At 42.1% G+C, this 20,691-nt stretch overlaps 1 long non-coding RNA gene across 2 annotated transcripts; it reads right to left on the bottom strand.

Annotated features, from left to right (window-relative positions):
• Window positions 1–230: 230 nt before the first annotated feature.
• On the bottom strand, window positions 231–19,526 carry LOC123569963 (uncharacterized). Of its 2 annotated transcripts, XR_012427187.1 has the most exons (3): window positions 19,265–19,526; window positions 9,280–9,513; window positions 231–1,139 (listed from the first exon to the last, which is right to left on the bottom strand). It is a non-coding gene; the product is annotated as an uncharacterized lncRNA (long non-coding RNA). The 2 variants fall into 2 exon arrangements; XR_010582978.2 differs by lacking the exon at window positions 19,265–19,526 and having other exon boundaries at window positions 9,280–9,746.
• Window positions 19,527–20,691: the final 1,165 nt, after the last annotated feature.

Genomic DNA, 20,691 nt, shown 5'->3' on the forward strand with positions numbered 1-20,691 from the left:
CCTGTGAATAATAGGATTCCTTAGGATTCTGTTTTGATGGACCAGGAAGTAGTTTTATGAGCAGGATGGTTTTAAGAGAAGAGTCTGTGTCCTGGTACCCACAAGATACCCTGGTACTCTCCCTTTGCCTTCAGCACCTTCGGTGGTTCTGAGGCCCTTGGGGATTGCCTTCATGTCCGTATATGGTCTTGGTTTAAACCCAAAATCTTTCTTTGCTTGGTTTTGTATCCTTTTTATTTTTTTCCTTTTGCTTTTAGATATTTTTATTTCAAAAAAGTTTTAAAATTTACAGACAAGATCTCACTCTGTTGCCCAGGCTGGAGTGCAGTGGTGCCATCAGAGCTTACTGTGGCCTGGATCTCCTGGGGTCAAGCAATCCTCCTGCCTCGGCCTCCCAAAGTGCTAGGATTACAGAGTTGAGCCACCGTGCTGGGCTCTGCTTTTAAACTTTTCCCCATGCAGTTTTCATGTGCTGTTTTGACCTCATTACTATACTAAAAATTCTCTTTTGAAGCTGACAATGACCCAGTTCTTGTTAAATCCATTAGCTTATCTGAGTTTATCATTCGCATCTTTCATGTGACTTTGATATTGTTGACCAATCCTCCTTGAAGCTGTCCCCTCTGGTTTTCTTCTTTCTCTCTTTCATCCTTCCTTCCATCTGTCAGCTATGTCATGCCAAGGTACTTTTTTTCAGGGCCCTGCATAGCTGGTCACTGAGTGAGTCTTTCCTGACATCTCCTAGGTTCTTATTTATCTCCTGCTCCAAAATGTGCCCGTCCCCACAGGTTCTGCCTTGGACAGCTCCATGCATTCATTACTCCCTAGGCTTATTCACTGCTGGGGTGCTACTTGTCATTACAGAGGACTAACCTTCAAATCCACATCACTGGTTCTCACCACTCACCACCACTGCAGTCCTGTATCTTGATATTGGCAGGACATCTCCACCTTTAGTAGCCGCCATCTAGCACTGGGTTCATTGACTTCTCCAATCTCGACGTGGCTGCTCTCAACTGCTAGAAGCATTACTTCTCTGCCAGTTGGACTGTTAGACAGTTGGACTGTGATATCTGCTTCTGCATGCTATTTGCTGCGATATCACACCTCACATAACCTTGGAAAAGATCTGCTGTACACTGGTGAAAGAATAAGAATGAAAAAGGCAAATAACATCTCAGGCTCATTGGGAAAATAATTTTGACTTGGAAGATTTCCTAAGAAGCTCTTGGGGACTCCCCAAGAGTCTCAGAATCACATTTGAAATCATTGGTGTACCACCAAAAAAGACTGCTAAATCTTTTTCTAACTTGACATTTTGTTTTTCTTGTACATGGCCTTTCAATTTTGGTTTTGAGGTTTATATAAGGATGGTTCAAAAATCAAACACAATCACGCAGTCAGAATCTAATATTCATTGATGGAATTCAGTCTCTGAGGCTTGAAAACACATCATACGATAAATGACAGATTTTTAAAAGTCATGATGTTAAACTTCCATGCTCGTGAGAGTCAAGTTACACTTCATGCCTCTCTGCAATTCTGCATTTTCATCTCTCTTGTTCTGACCACCTGGATTGTAAATTTTCTCTAATGTAAAATTAAATTTTTGTTCTCTGTGTTAATGGAGAGAAAAATGAATATACAGGAAATAACTGATGTTAAACTTCACCTTTTCCCTTCTCTCGTTTATTTTTGGTTGGTAAACTGAGTTCTGTTATGTGCTCAAAACTGCTAGGTGCTGGGGACATTAAATTTGTAGACAAAATGGTTCCACCCCTAAAATCACACCCTAGGTGAGCACAGTCTTCAGCACCAGAATCACAACCTGATGTGTTAAGAGAGAAGATCTAACCCCTTCAGGAGAAACCTGTGGTGACCCGAGGCAAGGTACTTCTCACTTCTAAGACAATGGTAGGTGACTGATGACCTCCAATCCCCTTCTGTCAAAAGAGACCATTTAGAATGTGTGGATCCCAAAAGCACTGTAGATCCAGTGCCTAGTGTTGAGCAGAAAGCTTACCACCCAGCAGTTAACCATGAAAGTCTTTATTCTTCCGGGGGCTCAACATACATTAGAAAGTTGAACGTATGGCAGGCAGATGAACTGTGGGAAGGGGAGGCAGGAATTTAGAGCTAGAAGTGCTAATGGTTGTGCTGGGGGCCTGTCAAGGAGCAGCAGCGTAGGGGCCATCACTGGGTGGCTGTCTCTGGAGAACAGAGAGAGTCTCTCTCTTGCACATCACACTTGAGTTTGGGTATGGACTGAGATAAATTATATCAATACCACCATCACCACCACTAATCGCAGCAGGTAACAATGTATAACTATGTGCCAGGCACAATAATAAGCTCTTCGCATGTATTATTTGATTACATCCTCTTAGCAACCTTACATCTAGGCACTTTTCATTCCATTCATTCATAAGTATATTGTGCACCTTCTTTGTATCAGTTAAGTGTGCTAGGTGCAAAGGATAGGATAGTGAGCCAGGCAGACATAGTCTACATGGTGATGGTGCATGGAGTTTAGTAGTAAAAGGTTAGAAATTAGCCAAACGGGCCAGGCGCCATGGCTCACACCTGTAATCTCTGCACTTTGGAAGGCTGAGGTGAAAGGATTGTTTGAGGCCAGGAGTTTAAGACCAGCCTGAGCAATAGTGAGACCCCTGTCTCTATATAAAATAAAAAAGAAAAGAAATTAGCTAAATAATCTCACTAATAATTATATATAGGTAGTTAATTATACACTGTGCACATACATGTAACTTTTTTTTTTTTTAAGAGATCACTCAGGCTGGAGTGCAATGGCTTGATCAAGGCTCACTACAGCCTTGAACCTCTGGCTCAGCCTTCAGAGTAGCTAGGACTACAGGTGCTTGCCACCATGACTGACTCGTTGATTATTATTATTATTATTGTTGTATTTTTAGAGATGGGGTCTCACTACATTGCCCAGGCTAGTTGGCCAGCTCCTGGCCTCAAGCAATACTCATGCCTCAGCCTCCCAAAGTGCTGTGATTACAGGCATGAGACACTATGCCCTGCACATGTATGTAACTATTATTCATTGAGCACCTATTATATACCAGGCTGTGAGCATGCAACAAGACTATTGCTATTGTCTCTAGGTCCAGAGAAGGAAGCTGAGTAAGTTTCAGTAAATAATCCAATAACTTGCCACACTTAAAAGATGAGTCCTTATTCACTGTGCTGGTAGAAGAATGACTCAGTGCATGTGGGAAGGATCAGAGAACAGACCATCTGTGGGTCACTGCCTTTGTTATCATTAGAGGTGGCTAAAGCAGAGTGCTCTGTGGGTTCTCATTGGGCAATTGGGAGCCATTATCCTGATGAATGAGGCAATGACTGGATTTCCTCCTTGGATATTCAGAAGTTGGGAATATGGAGAAAGGTATACAGCGTGATTTCTGTGTTGAAAGTGAACAGCATGTACAGTAAAATATGTGTTTTAAATTACCCCTGAGCTGTTTTTTAAATCATAACCAATGAAGAAATCTGTCCAAAGGAAGCGTTTCCCATGACCTTCCCTTTGGAAATAACCCAGGTTTTCTAGTTCTTAGTTCAAGGAAGGTATTTTCAGGAAAAGGAAGTTTGGGGGAGAGAGCAGGGCAGGAAGAAGGGGAAATGTTTATAGATAAAGGTGATTTTTAATGAGCTTCTTTTAGCCCAGCTACCTCCCTGGTCACCATAATGTGTGCTTGTTTGCTGTTCAACAGTGCAGAGTGATGTTGGTCTGAGGAGTGACATCAGAGTCTCTCACTGGCCCTGTTTCTCCTGGACCTGTGATCCTCTGTGCAGTTACAGGGCCTCTGGAAAGGCTGGAGGAGATGACACTTGTCCCGTTCACTGCATCAAAAACTGAGTAATGGCCACGACACAGTGTGCGTGGTAAATATATGATGCTTTGTTTCTTTTCAGGAAGTGGAAAAAAAGTGCCACAAATGAGGTGGAGGCAGATGTGGCCACTTCTTTATTGCGGAGAGGGAGTTGTATGAAGAATGAGTGTTGTATATAATGTGTGACTTCTCTGCGACTTCCACCTGCTCAGCCCCCTGAGTGGGATAACTCAAGAGGCAGCAGGTTGCTTAGACATGCCCATTGCCTGGAACACTTTGGGAACTTCGGTACAAGTCTATAGAGGAGAGTGAAGGAACAAAATGGAGATCATTTAAAAACTAATTCGTGTCGAAAATTCACTTTGGACCTGTCTGTGTTTCTGATTCCTCTTTCTTATTTCATTTGCGTGGGAAGTGACCTCAGATCAAATAACTGAGTGAGAAAAACAAATTAAATCAAAGCACCCAGGAAAGGGACATTTCATTCAAACAACTTTTTGGGGCATCTACAGTGTGCTGGGAAGCAGCCTATAAAAAACACTTGTATTTGATTCCTATTTTCCTTCTCCCTACCCCTCCTATCCTCCGCTTCCAGGGTAGGAAAGCTCTGCCTAGCTCAGGGAACTATCCCCTGGGGGCCATGTTGTTTTTCACTGTGTAGTTTATTGGGAATCAGAATTTTTAAGTGCCAGAAGGGATGTCAAAGATCACCTCGTCTCATTCTCTCATTTTACACTTAATTTTATGAAGCTTACCAAAGTGATATGCTCAAATTATTTCACAGCTCTTACAGCATAAATGTGACACAATTCACATTCTTTTTGCCTAATGCCTGTACAAATAACAAAATGAAATCTATCCTTCACTGTCAACTACATTGTTCTAGTTATCTATTGCTGTGTCACAAGAAGCCACCCTAAACTTAGTGACGTGAACCAATTTATGATTATCTCTTATGGTGCCATGGGATAGTGGGGCAGTTCTTGCTTGAGGTCTCTCCTGTGGTTGCTGTCAGATGGACAGATGCTCGGAGTCATCTGAAGGCCCGAGGGGGCTGGATGTCCAGGTTGGCTTCTTCCCGCACTGGGCTGGCAGATGATGTTGGCTGTCATCTGGGCGCTCAGCTGGGCTTGGCATTGGATTATCTTGAAGGTCCCTTCTGTTCTATAAACTTGGGAAAGTTATTCCCTTTCAAGAGCCTCACTTCATGAGAATGTCTTAGGTTGCAAGGAAGCGACTCATTTAAGTTACCTCTGACTTATGTTAATTACACATAAATGTGAGCTCTATAAATCTGGTCAACCAGATTCCAGAAAATCTTATTTAAAACCTTCCTTGGTTCTTTCCTGTCTGCGTTTCCTTCCTTCCTCCCTCCCTCCCTGCCTCCCTCCCTCCCTCCCTCCCTCCCTTCTTTCCTTCCTTCCTTCTAGAGAGAGAGTCTTGCTCTGCTTCCCAGGCTGAAGTGCAGTGGCACAATCCTAGCTCACTGCAGCCTCAGCCTCCTGCGCTCAACCCGTCCTCCTGCCTCAGCCTCCCAAGTAGCTAGGACTACAGGTGTGTGTCACCACACCCAGCTAATTTTTACATTATTTGTAGAGACAGGGTCTTGCTATGTTGACATGGCTGGTTTCAGATTCCTAGCCTCAAGCAATCCTCCTCTCTCAGCCTCCCAAAGTGCTGGGATTACAGGTGGGAGTCCCCGCGCCCAGGCCTCTCTTTTCTTTTGGCCACTTTCATCTTTTTTCTATTTCAGAGCAACTGCTCATATATAACATCAGCATGCTGTGATCCTTCCTCATGGCTTCGTTCCCTGTGCATCATTTCAAGCTCTGGTACTCACTGCTAAGGTCCTCAATCCTTAGTGCAAATGAGAGGGGAGGGGAGAGCAGAGGGAGGATCTAATTGCCATCAGAGAGGCAGACTATGTGGTCACTTGAAAACCCTAAATACTAACTGGCCCTGGGTTAGACACCCACTCTGAACCACGTAACATATGGCTGCCTAGGACTGCTCTTGCTGCAGGGCAGTGAAAGCAGTGGGAAGTGTGGAAATGTTTAGCATCAGGCTAACAAGATTATTATTATAATATCCATAATATCTGTACTACCTCCCTCACAGGATTGCTATTGCAGCCAAAATTAGTAAAATAGCTAACTTTTCTTCCTTGCTTGCTTTTCTTTCTTTCTTTCTTTCTTTCTCTTTCTCTTTCTTTCTTTCTTTTTCTTTTTCTCCTTTCTTTCTCCTTTTTCTTTCTTTCTTTCTCTTTCTCTCTCTTTTTCTTTCTTTCTCTTTCTTTTTCTCCTTTCTCTCTCTCTTTCTTTCTTTCTTTCTTTCTTTCTTTCTTTCTTTCTTTCTTTCTTTCTTTCTTTCTTTCTTTCTTTCTTTCTTTCTTTCTTTCTTTCTTTCTTTCTTTCTTTCTTTCTTTCTTTCTTTCTCTTTCTGACAGAGTCTCACACTGTCACATGGGCTGGAGTGCAGTGCTGCAATCTCGGCACACTGCAACCTCTGCCTCCCAAGTTTAAGCAATCCTCCTGCCTCAGACTACCGAGTAGCTGAGATTACAGGCGCCCGCCATCATGCCCAGTTAATTTTTTGTATTTTTAGTAGAGACAGGGTTTCACCATATTGACCAGGCTGGTCTCGATCTCCTGACCTTGTGATTTGCCCACCTCAGCCTCCCAAAGTGCTGAGATTACAGGCGTGAGCCACCGCGCCCGACCTTTTTTTGTGGAGACAGAGTCTCACACTCTCACCCAGGCTGGAGTGCAGTGGCGCAATATCGACTCATGGCAACCTCCGCCTCCTGGGTTCAATTCTCATGCCTTAGCTTCCCGAGTAGCTGGGATTACAGGTGCATGCCACCACACCCGGCCAATTTTTGTATCATTTTTTTTTTTAGTAGAAATGGGGTTTCTCCATGTCATCCAGGGTGGTCTCAAAACTCCTGACCTCAAATGATCCGCCCACCTTGGCCTCCCAAAGTGCTGGGATTAAGGTGTGAGCCACCACGCCTGGCCACCGTTTATTATCAACTACGTTCAAGGTACTTTATACACACCATCTTCACTTATTTTTCAAAACTGTGCAAGGTAGGTATCATCTATATATTCAGATGAAGAAATTGAGGCTCAGAAATTATGTGCAATTTATTTAAAAGTACACAGGTAGAATTGGTGTAGCTGGAATTGGAATCCAGTTAGGTAATTTTCAAAGCCTATTCTCTTTCTCCTCTAATAATTGTCATCTTTGAAGCCATTTTGTAACCTGTAAAAGGTTCATAGATATAAAAAGATTTTTATTAAAATATTATTCTCTTTTCCCCTACAGACTTGTGTTTTGATTCAGGAAGCATACCATCTGTCAGTGGGCTTTCTCCAGGACAATTTTAAGGCTTACAGGAGTGTGGAACAGCTAATAGCTTCATATCTGTAATCTACACTGAAAATTTCCCTATCAGTAAATTGCCAAGGATAATTGAAAAACCAAAACCAAACGCAAAACAGACTCACAAAAGTCAAACCCTTATGATGCTTCTGGGGAAAAGTGTGACCTGGCCCGTGGCCCCCCTCCTCCCACCCACCAGGGGTGGGGTGGCCTGTGGCTTGTGGCCTGGCCAGGCTCCTCAGCCTGTAGCCTGAGAACAGCCCCTCCCCTCCATGTGCTGACTGCTGGGAAAGGAACCGGGTGTTGACCAGCAGCATTCCGCGTCTGTCCTCTAGTAGTTGCCAAGGTCACACTGCCATTCAGTATTTACTAAACTTAGGCTGCAGGGAGTAGCTTGGAGCGCCCTTCCCCTCGCCCCCATCATTGTCCCGTGATTCTATAGTTTATGCTGGGATGAAGCCCGACCTCCCAGGAGCAGTTTACATGCACAGACAGCTCCAGTCCCTGGTAGATTGCTTTCGACTGAACCGCATCTTGGCATTATGTCATCAGGGATAGTTGGAAGCAGTCCTATTACAGTGTTACTGTATTTGCTGTGAGACGTTGTTAAAGTCAGGCTCCCTACATCATTCAATTTCTTTCTAGGAGGTAACACCGAGAAATTTCTCTTAGGCTAAGTATCTGTACTCCCAAGTAACTGATTTGTTTAAACAGGACCCCCCATCTGCCCCCCCAGCCCCCCAAACACTGCTTCTGTAGATACCAAAATCCACAGATGCTCAAGTCCCTGACAGAAACTGGTATGGTATTTGCATACAACCCTCACACATTCTCCCATATACTTTAAATCATATCTAGATTACTTATAATACCTAATGCAATGTAAAAGTAAAGTACAGATGCTCTCACCTACAATGGGGTTACTTCTCAATAAACACACTTTTAAGTCAAAAATTTCATAAGTTGAAAATGCATTCAATATCCTGATAAATTCATCACAAAGTCCAAAAATGGAAAGTTTAACCACTGTATATCAGGGACTCTATGTAGTTCTAATATTGTATTTTTTAAAAATTTGTATTATTTTCTATTTATTTTAAAATATTTTTGATACATGGTTGATCTGTGGATGTGGACCCTGCAGATACAGACGGCTGGTTGTACTTTCCTCTCTGTTGGCTGCTAGGAAGGATAGAGATCATTTTTTCTCCTTTAGTCCCAGTAAAGTCTAGAAGACCTCAGGGCATGTGTAAGGCTCCTAACTTTACCTCTGGCATCATCCTTTCCCCCAGCCTTACTTTCCCTTCATGCCGATTCCCTCATTTATATGTAATATACTGCCTTAAAAACATGCAGACAGCTTTAGTTTATTTTTTTGGATTAAGGCAAGACCTAACTTAATGGATTCAGAATACCCCACTCTATAGAGCTCCTTTAGAATAACTTAAAAGATCGTGACATGAGGCCGGGCGTGATGGCTCATGCCTTAATCCCAGCACTTCGGCCAGCCTGGCCAATATGGTGAAACCCTGCCTCTACTAAAAAATACAAAAAATTAGCTGGGTATGTTGGCACACGCCTGTAGTCCCAGCTACTCAGGAGGCTGAGGCAGGAGAATCACTTGAACCTAGGAGGTGGAGGTTTCAGTGGGCCCAAATTATGCCACTGCACTCCAGCCTGGGCGACAGAGCAAGAAAAATAATAATAAAAAAAGGATAATGATATATTTTAGGAGTAAAGTTACTTTTGAGTCCTGTGCTTCACCCATAGTTGGTCCTCAGCCTTTAAAAACAACGAAATTGCAACACAAAACAAAAACATGCCCTATCCCCAACCCTGTGCTTTTTTTAGCTTAAACATTTATTTGGGGTCTTTCTTAGGTAGTGTTAGCTGCTTATCTTGGCTATACATTTTAAATTTAAAGGGAGCCTCTGTTTGGTAATGATCACTTTCTGTTTCTTCTTGAGGAGGCAGTCAACGCTTCAATATACCCATCTTTTTCAGTACAGAAACGTGACCATGAATGAAACCCTACCTGAGAAGCAGCAGTCGATTCCCTCTGGTTTCTGGGGTTTGGGTTCTCCAGAGGAGAAAGGTGAATGGGCGAAATGACCACAGACCTCCATACGATGGATGCAGCCTGGAGTCGGGTGCTGCTCTTGTCCCGCGTGTGGCCTCTGTGGAGTCCCCTTTGCAGGCCCTCTTTCTCATCCACCCTTGGTCAGCCTTCAGCTTCCCATCCAGAGCCTGGAGTCTCCTCTTGCCCATCCTACAAAGCAAGTACAGTTCCTACCTCAAACCAATCTCATTACACAAGGGCTGGTCTTGTCAGGCTATGTCTGGGCTAATGATATGACCAAATCCCTCAGCATGCTATTTCAGAAACAGGAACAAGTGACTTGAAGGTCACATGGTTGTTTTTTTTTTTCTTGAGACGAAGTCTCACTCTTGTCCCCTAGGCTAGAGTGCGATGGTGCGATCTCGGCTCACTGCAATCTCTGCCTCCTGGGTTCAAACAATTCTCTTGCCTCAGCCTCCCGAGTAGCTGGGATTACAGGAACCCGCCACCACACCCAGCTAATTTTTTTGTGTGTTTTTAGTAGAGACAGGGTTTCACCATGTTGGCCAGGCTGATCTCGAACTCCTGACCTCAGGTGATCCACCCGCCTCAGCCTCCCAAAGTGCTGGGATGACAGACGTGAGCCACTGTGCCTGGCCGCCCAGCTAATTTTTGTATTCTTAGTAGAGATGGGGCTTCACCATGTTGGCCAGGCCGGTCTCAAACTCCTGACCTCAGGTGATCTGCCCGCCTCGGCCTCCTTAAGTGCTGGGATTACAGGTGTGAGCCACAGCGCCCGTGCCCGGACACATGAATATTCTTAAAATATCTTGAAGTCAAGAGGGACCATATCTCATATCATTGTCACCTTTTCCATTCTCTCTCTTTCCTTAAGAAGGAAAACTACGTAAAAGGACTCCCATGGAAAACGGAAGTCAACCAGGGAGCAGAAGCCTATACTGGCAAACCGTTCAGGAGCCCTCATTCTAGGTTTTCCAAAGTTTATAATAAGTTTAGGCCTACAAGCACATACATATTGGGTTTGGGGCACTTCTATACATAAATCCACTGTTTTCTTTTTTGGCTTTGTGGAATGCAGGACAGTCACACAAGAAAATGAGAGAAACATTCACAGCAGCCTGGAAACCAGTTTGGGTCACAGAACATCACAAAGAAGCATGCTGGATTTTGATGATCATTCTCTTTTTAGCACTTAAATGAAGTTATTTCACAATGTTATATGTTGAGTGCATAGCTGTGTGGTCCAAGGTATTGCTTTTAGGTTGTATGTAAACTGGCTATTATGTAACAAAATCGTGTGTCCCAACTAGGAGTTACCTACACTGTAGAGTCTTTGCTTGGTAAAAAATGGTGGAGATACGATATGCCTGTCAATTTCTACCACTGTCTTCTCAGCAGAGATAATTCTTATATTTGAGCCTTTTTAGATCTACTGTGGATATGACAAACACAACCATTCACTCTGTGCCTATTAAATCTTTGGCTTAAAAGGAATGGTTCTCATCCAGAAGTAAATGATATCCAAACTTTTGAGAAAGTAAAACTAAACAAAACCTTGGGTGCTGTGGTGATGATGTCTTAGGTATGACTGGGAAACATCTTGTGATATTTCAAAACCATTCTCCCAAGAACAACTGAAAATGGACAGATCCGGTCTGCAGCTCCCAGCAAGACCGATGCAGAAGGCGGGGGTGATTCTGCATTTCCAACCTAGGTACCCAGTTTCTCTCACTGGGACTGGTTACGTAGTGGGTGTGACCCACTGAGAGCTGCAGAAGCAGGGTGGGGCGTCGCTTCACCCGGAAAGAGCACAGAGTCCACGACCTCCCTCCCCCAGCCAAGGGAAGCAGTGAGGGACTGTGCTACCTGCCCAGGGTACTACGCTTTCTTCACAGAATTTTGCGATCTACGGATCAGGAGATTCCCTCCTGAGTCTACACCACCAGGGCTCTGGTTTTCAAGCATAAAACTGGGCAGCTGTTTGGGCAAGCACTGAGCTGCAGGATTTTTTCATTCTCCAGCAGCACCTAGAACTCTAGTGAGACAGGACAACCGTCCACTCCCCTAGAAAGGTGGCTGAAGCCAGGGAGCCAAGTGGTCTCTCTCAGTGGGTCCCTCCTCATGGAGCCCAGCAAGCTAAGAACTACTGGCTTGAAATTCTCACTGCGGGCACAGCAGTCTGGAGTCGGACTGGGATGATTGAGTTTGGTGGGAAGTGGGGTGACGGCCATTACTGTGGCTTTAGTAGGTGGTTTTCCCCTGACAGTGCTAAGGAGACTAGGAAGTTTGGACTGGATGGAATTCCCCACAGTGGAGCAAAGTGGCTGTGGCCAGACTGCTTCTCTAGATTCCTCCCCACTGGGCAGGGCATCTCTGCAGGAAATACAGCAGCTCCAGTCAGGGGCTTACAGACAAAACTCTCATCTCTCTGGGGAAAGCACCTGGGGGGAGGGGGACTGTGGTCGCAGGTTCAGTGGACTTAGCCTTTCCTGCCTGCTGGCTCTGAAGAGAGCAGCTGATCTGACAACGGAGATTCTCTCAGCATAGTGCACCAGCTCTGCTAAGAGACAGACTGCCTCCTCAAGTGGGTTCCTGACCCCGTGACTCCTGACTGGGAGAGACCTCCCAACAGGGGTTGGCAGACACCTCATACAGGAGAGCTCTGGCTGGCATCAGGCCCATGCCCCTCTGGGATGAAGCTTCCAAAGGAAGGAGCAGGCAGCAATCTTTGCTGTTCTGCAGTCTCCGCTGGTGATACCCAGGAGAACAGGGTCTGGAATAGACCTTTAGCAAACTGCAGCAGACCTGTAGAAGAGGGGTCTGACTGTTAGAAGAAAAACAAACAAACAGAAAAAAACATCAACATCAACAAAAGGGATGTCATGCAAAAACTCCATCCAAAGGTCATAGGCCTCAAAGATCAAAGGTAGATAAATCCATGAAGATGAGGAAAAACCAGTGCAAAAATGCTGAAAATTCCAAAAGCCAGAATGCCTCTTCTCCTCCAAGTGATCGCAACACCTCTCTAGCAAGGGTGCAGAACTGAACAGAGGATAAGATGGACCCATTGACAGAAGTAGGCTTCAGAAGGTGGATAATAACAAACTGCTGAGTTAAAGCAGCAGGTTCTAACCCAATATAAAGAAGGTGAGAACCTTGATAAAAGATTACAGGAGCTGCTAACTAGAATAACTAATTTAGAGAGAAACATAAACGACCTGATGGAGCTGCAAAACACAGCACAAGAACTTCATGAAGCATACACAAGTATCAATAGCTGAATCAATCAAGCAGAAGAAAGGATACCAGAGTTTAAAGACCACCTTGCTGAAATAAGGCATGCAGACAAGATTAGAAAAAAAAGAATGAAAAGGAACAAACAAAGCCTCCAAGAAATACGGGAATATGTTAAAAGACCAAATCTACAATTGATTGGAGTACCTGAAAGAGACAAGGAGAATGGAACCAAGTTGGAAAACACACTTCAGGATATTATCCAGGAGAACTTCCTTAACCTAGCAAGACAGGCCAACATTCAAATTCAGGAAAGACAAAGAACATCACTAAGATACTCCACAAGAAGATCAACCCCAAGACACATAATCATCAGATTCTCCAAGGTTGAAATGAAGGAAAAAATGTTAAAGGCAGCCAGAGAGAAAGGTCAGGTCACCTACAAAGGGAAGCCCATCAGGCTAACAGTGGATCTCTCGGCAGAAACCCTACAAGCCAGAAGAGAGTGGGGGCCAATATTCAACATTGTTAAAGAAAAGAATTTTCAACCCAGAATTTCATATCCAGCCAAACTAAGCTTCATAAGCAAAGGAGAAATAAAATCCTTTCTAGACAAGCAAACGCTAAGGGATTTCATCACCACCAGGCCTGCTTTGCAAGAACTCCCGAAGGAAGTACTAAATATGGAAAGGAAAAACTGGTACCAGCCACTGCAAAAACACACCGAAATATGAAGACCAATGACACTATGAAGAAACTGCATCAACTAGTGTGCAAAATAACCAGCTAGCATTATGATGACAGAATCAAATTCACACATAACAATATTAACCTTAAATGTAAATGGGCTAAATGCCCCAGTTAAAAGACACAGGCTGGCAAATTGGATAGAGTCAAACACCTTTGGTGTGCTGTATTCAGGAAACACATCTCACATAAAAAGACACACATAGGCTCAAAATAAAGGGATGGAGGAAAAAAAAAACAAAAAAACAAAGCAGGAGTTTCAATCCTAGTCTCTGATAAAACAGACTTTAAACAAAAATCAAAAAAGACAAAGAAGGGCATTTAAAGGGATTGATGCAACAAGAAGAGCTATTTTAAATATATACGCACCCATTGCAGGAGCACCCAGATTCATAAAACAAGTTCTTAGAGATCTACTAAGAGACTTAGACTCCCTCACAATAATAGTGGGAGACTTTAACACCCCACTGTTAATATCAGACAGATCAACAAAACAGAAAATTAACAAGGATATTCAGGAGTTGAACCTAGTTCTGAATCAAGTGGACCTAATAGACATCTATAGAACTCTCTACCCCAAATCAACAGAACATACATTCTTCCCAGTGCCACATTGCCCTTATTCTAAAATCGACCACATAATTGGAAGTAAAACACTTCTTAGCAAATGCAAAATAACTAAAATCCTAATAAACAGTACCTCGGACCACAGTGCAATAAAATTAGAACTCAGGATTAAGAAATTCACTCAAAACCACACAACTACATGGAAATTGAACAACCTGCTCCTGAATGATTCCTGGGTAAATAACAAAATTCTGGCAGAAATTAAGTAGCTCTTGAAACTTATGAGAACAAAGAGACCACGTACCAGAATATCTGGGACACAGCCAAAGCAGTGTTAAGAGGGAAATTTATAGCATTAAATGCCCACATCAGAAAGCTGGAAAGATCTCAAATCGACACCCTAACATCACAATTAAAAGAACTAGGGAAGCAAGAGCAAACAAATCCAAAACAGAAGACAAAAAAATGACTAAGATCAGAGCAGAACTGAAGCAGATAGAGACAAAAAACAAACAAACAAACAAACAAAACCCTCCAAAAAATCAGTGAAGCCAGGAGCTGGTTTTTTGAAAAAATTAACAAAATAGACCACTAGCCAGACTAATAAGAAAGAAAGAAGAATCAAATAGATACAATAAAAAAAGATAAAGGGGGGATATCACCACTGATCCTACAGAAATACAAACTACCATCAGAGTATACTATAAACAACTCTATGGGAATAAACTAGAAAATCTAGAAGAAATGGATAAATTCCTGGACACATGCACCTTCCCAAGACTAAACCAGGAAGAAGTCGAATTGCTGAATAGACCAATAACGAGTTCTGAAACTGAGGCAGTAATAGCCTACCAACCAACCAAAAAATGCCCAGGACTAGACGGATTCACAACCAAATTCCACCAGAGGGACAAAGAGGAGCTGGTACCATTCTTTCTAAAATTACTACAAACATTTGAAAAGACAGGACTCCTCCCTACCTCATTTTATGAGGCCAGCATCATCCTGATACCAAAACCTGGCAGAGACACAACAAAAAAAGTAAACTTCAGGCCAATATCCCTGATGAACATGGATGCCAAAATCCCCAATAAAATACTGGCAAATGGAATCCAGCAGCACATCAAAAAGCTTATCCCTCACGATCAAGTTGGCTTCAATCCTGGGATGCAAGGCTGGTTCAACGTAACGCAAATCAATAAATGTAATCCATCACATAAACAGAACCTATGACAAAAACCACATGATTATCTCAATGGGTGCAGAAAAGGCCTTCGATAAAATTCAACATCCCTTCATGTTAAAAACTCTCAATAATCTATGTATTGATGGAACATATCTAAAAATAATAAAAGCTATTTATGACAAACCCATAACCAATATCATACTGAATGGGCAAAAGCTGGAAGCATTCCCTTTGAAAACTGGCACAAGATAAGGATGCCCTCTCTCACCACTCCTATTCAACACAATATTCTGGCCAAGGCAATCAGGCAAGAGAAAGAAATAAAGAGTATTCAAATAGGAAGAGAGAAAGTCAAATTGTAAATTGTCTCTGTTTGCAGAAGACATGATTCCATATTTAGAAAATCCCATCGTCTCAGCCCCAAAACTTAAGCTAATAAGCAACTTCAGCAGTCTCAGGATACAAAATCAATGTGCAAAAATCACAAGCATTCCTTTACACCAACAATGGACGAACAGAGAGTCAAATCATGAATGAACTCCCATTCACAATTGCTACAAAGACAATAGCATACCTAGGAATACAGCTTATAAGGGACGTGAAGGACATCTTCAAGGAGAACTGCAAACCACTGCTCAAGGAAATAAGAGACGACACAAACAAATGGAAAAACATTCCATCCTCATGGATAGGAAGAATCAATATCATAAAAATGGCCATACTGCTAAAGTAATTTATAGATTCAATGCTATTCCCATCAAACTACCATTGACATTCTTCACAAAATTAGAAAAAACTACTTTAAATTTCATATGGAACCAAAAAAGACCTGTATAGCCAACACAATCCTAACCAAAAAGAACAAAGCTGGAGGCATCACACTACCTGACTTCAAACTACACTACAAGGTTACAGTAATCAAAACAGCATGGTATGGGTAAAAAACAGACATACAAACCAATGGAACAGAACAGAGACCTCAGAAACACCACACACCTACAACCATCTTATCTTTGACAAACCAGACAAAAACAAGCAATGGGGAAAGGATTCCCTATTTAATAAATGGTGCTGGGAAAACTGGCTAGCCATATGCAGAAAACTGAAACTGGACACCTTCCTTACACCTTATACAAAAATTAACTCAAGATGGATTAAAGACCTAAATGTAAAACCCAAAACCATAAAAACCCTAGAAGAAAACCTAAGCAATACCATTCAGGACATAGGCATGGGCAAAGACTTCATGACAAAAACACCAAAAGCAATTGCAACAAAAGCCAAAATTGACAAATGGGATCTAATTAAACTAAAGAGTTTCTGTACAGCAAAGAAACTAGCATCAGAGTGAATAGGCAACCTACAGAATGGGAGAAAAATTTTGCAATCTACCCATCTGACAAAGGTCTAATATCTGAATCTACAAGGAACTTAAATTTACAAAAACAAAACAAAAAACCATCAAAAAGTAATCCCAGCACTTTGGGAGGCTGAGGCAGGAGGATCACCTAAGGTCAGGAGTTTGAGAACAGCCTGGCCAACATGACAAAATCCTGTCTCTACTAAAAATAAAAAAATTATCTGGGTGTGGTGGCACGTGCCCATAATCCCAGCTACTTAGGAGGCTGAGGCAGGAGAATCGCCTGAACCCGGGAGGTGGAGGCTGCAGTGAGCTGAGATTGCACCATGGCACTCCAGCCTGGGCAACAAAAGCAAAACTCCATCTCAGGAAAAAAAAAAAAAAAAAAAAAAAAAGTGGGCAAAGGATATGAACAGACACTTCTCAAAAGAAGACATTTACATGGCCAACAAACATGAAAAAAAGCTCATCATCACTGATCCTTAGAGAAATGCAAATCAAAACCACAAGGAGATACCATCTCATGCTAGTCAGAATGGTGATTATTAAAAAGTCAAGAAACAACAGATGCTGGCGAGGCTGTGAAGTAGGAATGCTTTTTCACTGTTGGTGGGAGTGTAAATTAGTTCAACCATTGTGCAGGATAGTGTGGTGATTCCTTAGAGATCTAGAACCAAAAAGAGCATTTGACCAAACAATCCCATTACTTGGTATATACCCATTGGAATATAATCATTCTATTATAAAGACACATGCACACGTATGTTTATTGCAGCACTATTTATGATAGCAAAGACATGGAATCAAACCGTGCCCATCAATGAAAATGAATAAAGAAAATGTGGTACATACACACCATGGAATATTAAGCAGCCATAAAAGAGAATGAGATCATGTCCTTTGCGGGGACATGGATGAAGCTGGAAGCCATCAACCTCAGCAAACTAACGCAGGAACAAAAAACCAAACACATGTTCTCACTCAAAAGTGGGAGCTGAACAATGAGAACACATGGACACACGGAGGGGAACACACACTGGGGCCTGTTGGGGGGTGGGGTCAAGGGGAGGGAGAGCATTAGGACAAATACCTAATGCATGTGGGGCTTAAAATCTAGATGAAGAGTTGATAGGTGCAGTAAACCACCATGGCACATGCATACCTGTGTAACAAACCTGCACGTTCTGCACATGTATCCCAGAACTTAAAGTAAAATATTAAAAAAAAAAAGTTCTGGGGTAAAATTCACATTTTCCTTCTCTGTATTTTCTTTTAAGCTCAGGTGACTGGACAATGTCTTTGTTTGCAGGACAGGATGGCCTCTGAGCCTATCTTGACATAACTTAGTGCATGAGAGACTAACATTTGGCCTGGTTTTCTGTGGTCTTTTTCTAAAAGTTCAAGCTGGAAGACAAACTGTTCCATTAGAAGCTCATGTTTCATCTGCATAATAAATATATCAGATTAGAAGACAGCATCATAGTAGTAAGTTCCGAACACATTTATGAAACCTTTTCATTACTTTTTAATTTCCAAAGTTTCATTTAAGCTCTCAGATTTGACAAAAACGTTTTACTAAACATATCTTAAAATTTTTTTATTTTATGTGGATAACCTTCAAGACCTAAAGAAATACCATAGTGTGAAAATATGAGGATGTTAGCTACACAGAAGGAAACATGTACTTAACTTTTTTATTCTCTAGAAAAGAAAACATTTAGGTCTTGGGCTAGTTTCCTACTGAGAATCATAAATTCAAAGGTACATTAATATATCATTACCCTTTAAAAACAATTTATTCCCAGGTTTGATGATAAAATAGTTGCAAAATACCACAAGAAACCTGTTTTAGAAATTAAAACTTGGAAGCTAAAAAGTTTAACATTTTTTTCCCAGTGAATTGAGAGAAAAAGGCATCCAACAAATTAACTTCAGCTGGGCTTTCCATTTTAATTACATTTGTAAACCCAAAACAGAAGCACAGCCTCAGTAAATGCACCTTCTGTGTACTCCTAATCTATACAAAACATGGGGTCCGGCTCAGAGTTGGGGGGTCTGCCCATGGGGCAGTCTTGTGATCCAAAGTCCCGGTGCCACGTGAGGGTCCTCCAGGAATCAATGGATTTTCTCCTTAGCTTTGCTTTTCTTTAGGCAAGTAAAGCCAGGACTCCTCTAATGAGTGGAAAACATCTTTTATGAGTTCCTAGTTCAGCAAGACAGGAGCTATTAGACATCCAGGGATGTTTTTATCCATCATTTGTGCTGTTTGGCAACATTGCCTCGGTGCTGAGAAACTGGGTCAGTAAAAGTTATTACGAGTGATAGTAGCCTTAATTAATGATCATAGTTGTGTTCTAGCAGTTAAAAGGAATAAAGTCAGAAACTAAGTTGTCTGTCTGTGTTTTAGAGAACTGGCATTTTATAACTCAAATTCAGTGGAATTCCATTAACTTTTTTTGGGAAGGGGTGTCTCTGAACTTGAGCCTACTCATAGTACCAGAAGCAACAAATTTTGAGAGATGATGTCAGATTTAATAACGCAGAACAAGCATATTATTTCACCACCTTTGAACCATCAGTGACAGATTTACTAGAGTCCACCAGTGTATATTTTTTAAGCTGAATCACATGTATTTTTGTCTGTGCACAAATGTCTAGGTATAAGATCAAGTGTTTAAAACCCCAGAGTTGGTGGATTAAACGGGAAACACACGTGTACTTGGAGCATGAGATTTCAAACCCAGGTCATGGCTCACAAACTTCTGTCACAAGTGTACCTTGGGAGGAAATGAATGTAGATGGAGAAGAGGGGTAACATCTTTGCCTTCTGTTATTTTCCCACTTACTTTAATAGAAATGTGCCTAAAGGCAAGCGACTGGAAAATAGTGGCCAAAGGACATTAGAGAAACCAAACTGGCCTCTAGGTGGTGCTTGGAAGCAGCGTAGGGAAGGCTGGCACCCTTCAGGGTGAAAAGGGTATTAGCTGAAGTCCAGTAACCTGCAGGCTCCAGGGTAACGTCTGCATCCCACTGTGACCTGCTCTGCAGTCTCCACAGGTGATGACTGGGCCAGTTGAAATACATTTCTCTTTTCACCTCTTCCTGTATCTGTGAAATTGTTATTATGATTATAGCTCATGTCGATAAATCATTGCCGTTTAACGTCAACAAACACTTACTCAAAGGGCTTTTGTCAAGCAGGTCATTCTGCCACAAAGCTGTACTTAGGCACACCTGCCTGCTTCTCTCTCAGTTTCCTATTTGCCCAGCACTGTCTCGTCCAGATGGAGCAGGCCGGACCTGCAAGACCTACGATTCTGTTTGCTTGCATGGGGGATGTTTCCCAAGGGAATGTTTTCTTTTTTTTTGGCAAAGTTTTTAAAAGGTATTATAGCTGCTACATTTGAGATCAAATATGAGTCTGTGACTCCTGTTAACAACATTTGCCATCAATAAGAACAAAGACACCTCCCCGTGTAAATCATAATAAAATGTGGGTAGATGTGTAAATCCACACAAATCTATTGCTATTCGCATGCTGACTGAGAAGGGAATCTTCAGCATAAAAATGTAAGAATCTGTAACTCCAGGCAGATTTTAACATATACTTTTTTTTTTATTAAATATGTAAAAAGATCAATGCAAGTCAAGTTATTCACATATTCAGAGACAAAAAACTATTCTACCATGCGACAATAGGTGGGTAATGTAAAATGAATGTGATACATCTGAATAAGACTTTTTCATCTATTATGTCATTACTTATCTATATTTATAATTAACAATACATATGTTTACATTCCTTTCAGTTTACATTTAATATATAACAAAAGCTTTATGGTGTACTATTTAGTAAAAGTAATCTGAATGCATATTAAACCTTAACGGAATAATGGAAATACTCACCAGGGAAGGGAAGAGTTCTTGGTTCCCTTCTGGAATTTACTTCTCTCAGGTCAACAGGTGTTTTTCTTTTTTTTTTTTTCCTGCTTTTCTGCTTAGAACAAACATGGACTTTCTCTTTGCCCCCTGCTTCGATCACTTCCTATCTGACAGCAGCAGTGGAAGTGCTATAACCAGCCGACAGTGGGCATGAGAGGGGACTAAGGATGAAACTGGGCTTCCTGAGAGGGAGAAGTGGAGCACGCACCCAGGGACACTTCCCGCCCAGCCTGATGACATGTGACCAGGGGCCGCCAAGGAAAGCATGCCCTGAACGCCGAGATGAGAGAATGATGGGGTCCCACCATCCATGGGAAATGAGTGGGGGTCT

The sequence above is a fragment of the Macaca fascicularis genome, chromosome 18 (assembly GCF_037993035.2).
Source record: "Macaca fascicularis isolate 582-1 chromosome 18, T2T-MFA8v1.1".
Classification (NCBI taxonomy): Eukaryota; Metazoa; Chordata; class Mammalia; order Primates; family Cercopithecidae; genus Macaca; species Macaca fascicularis.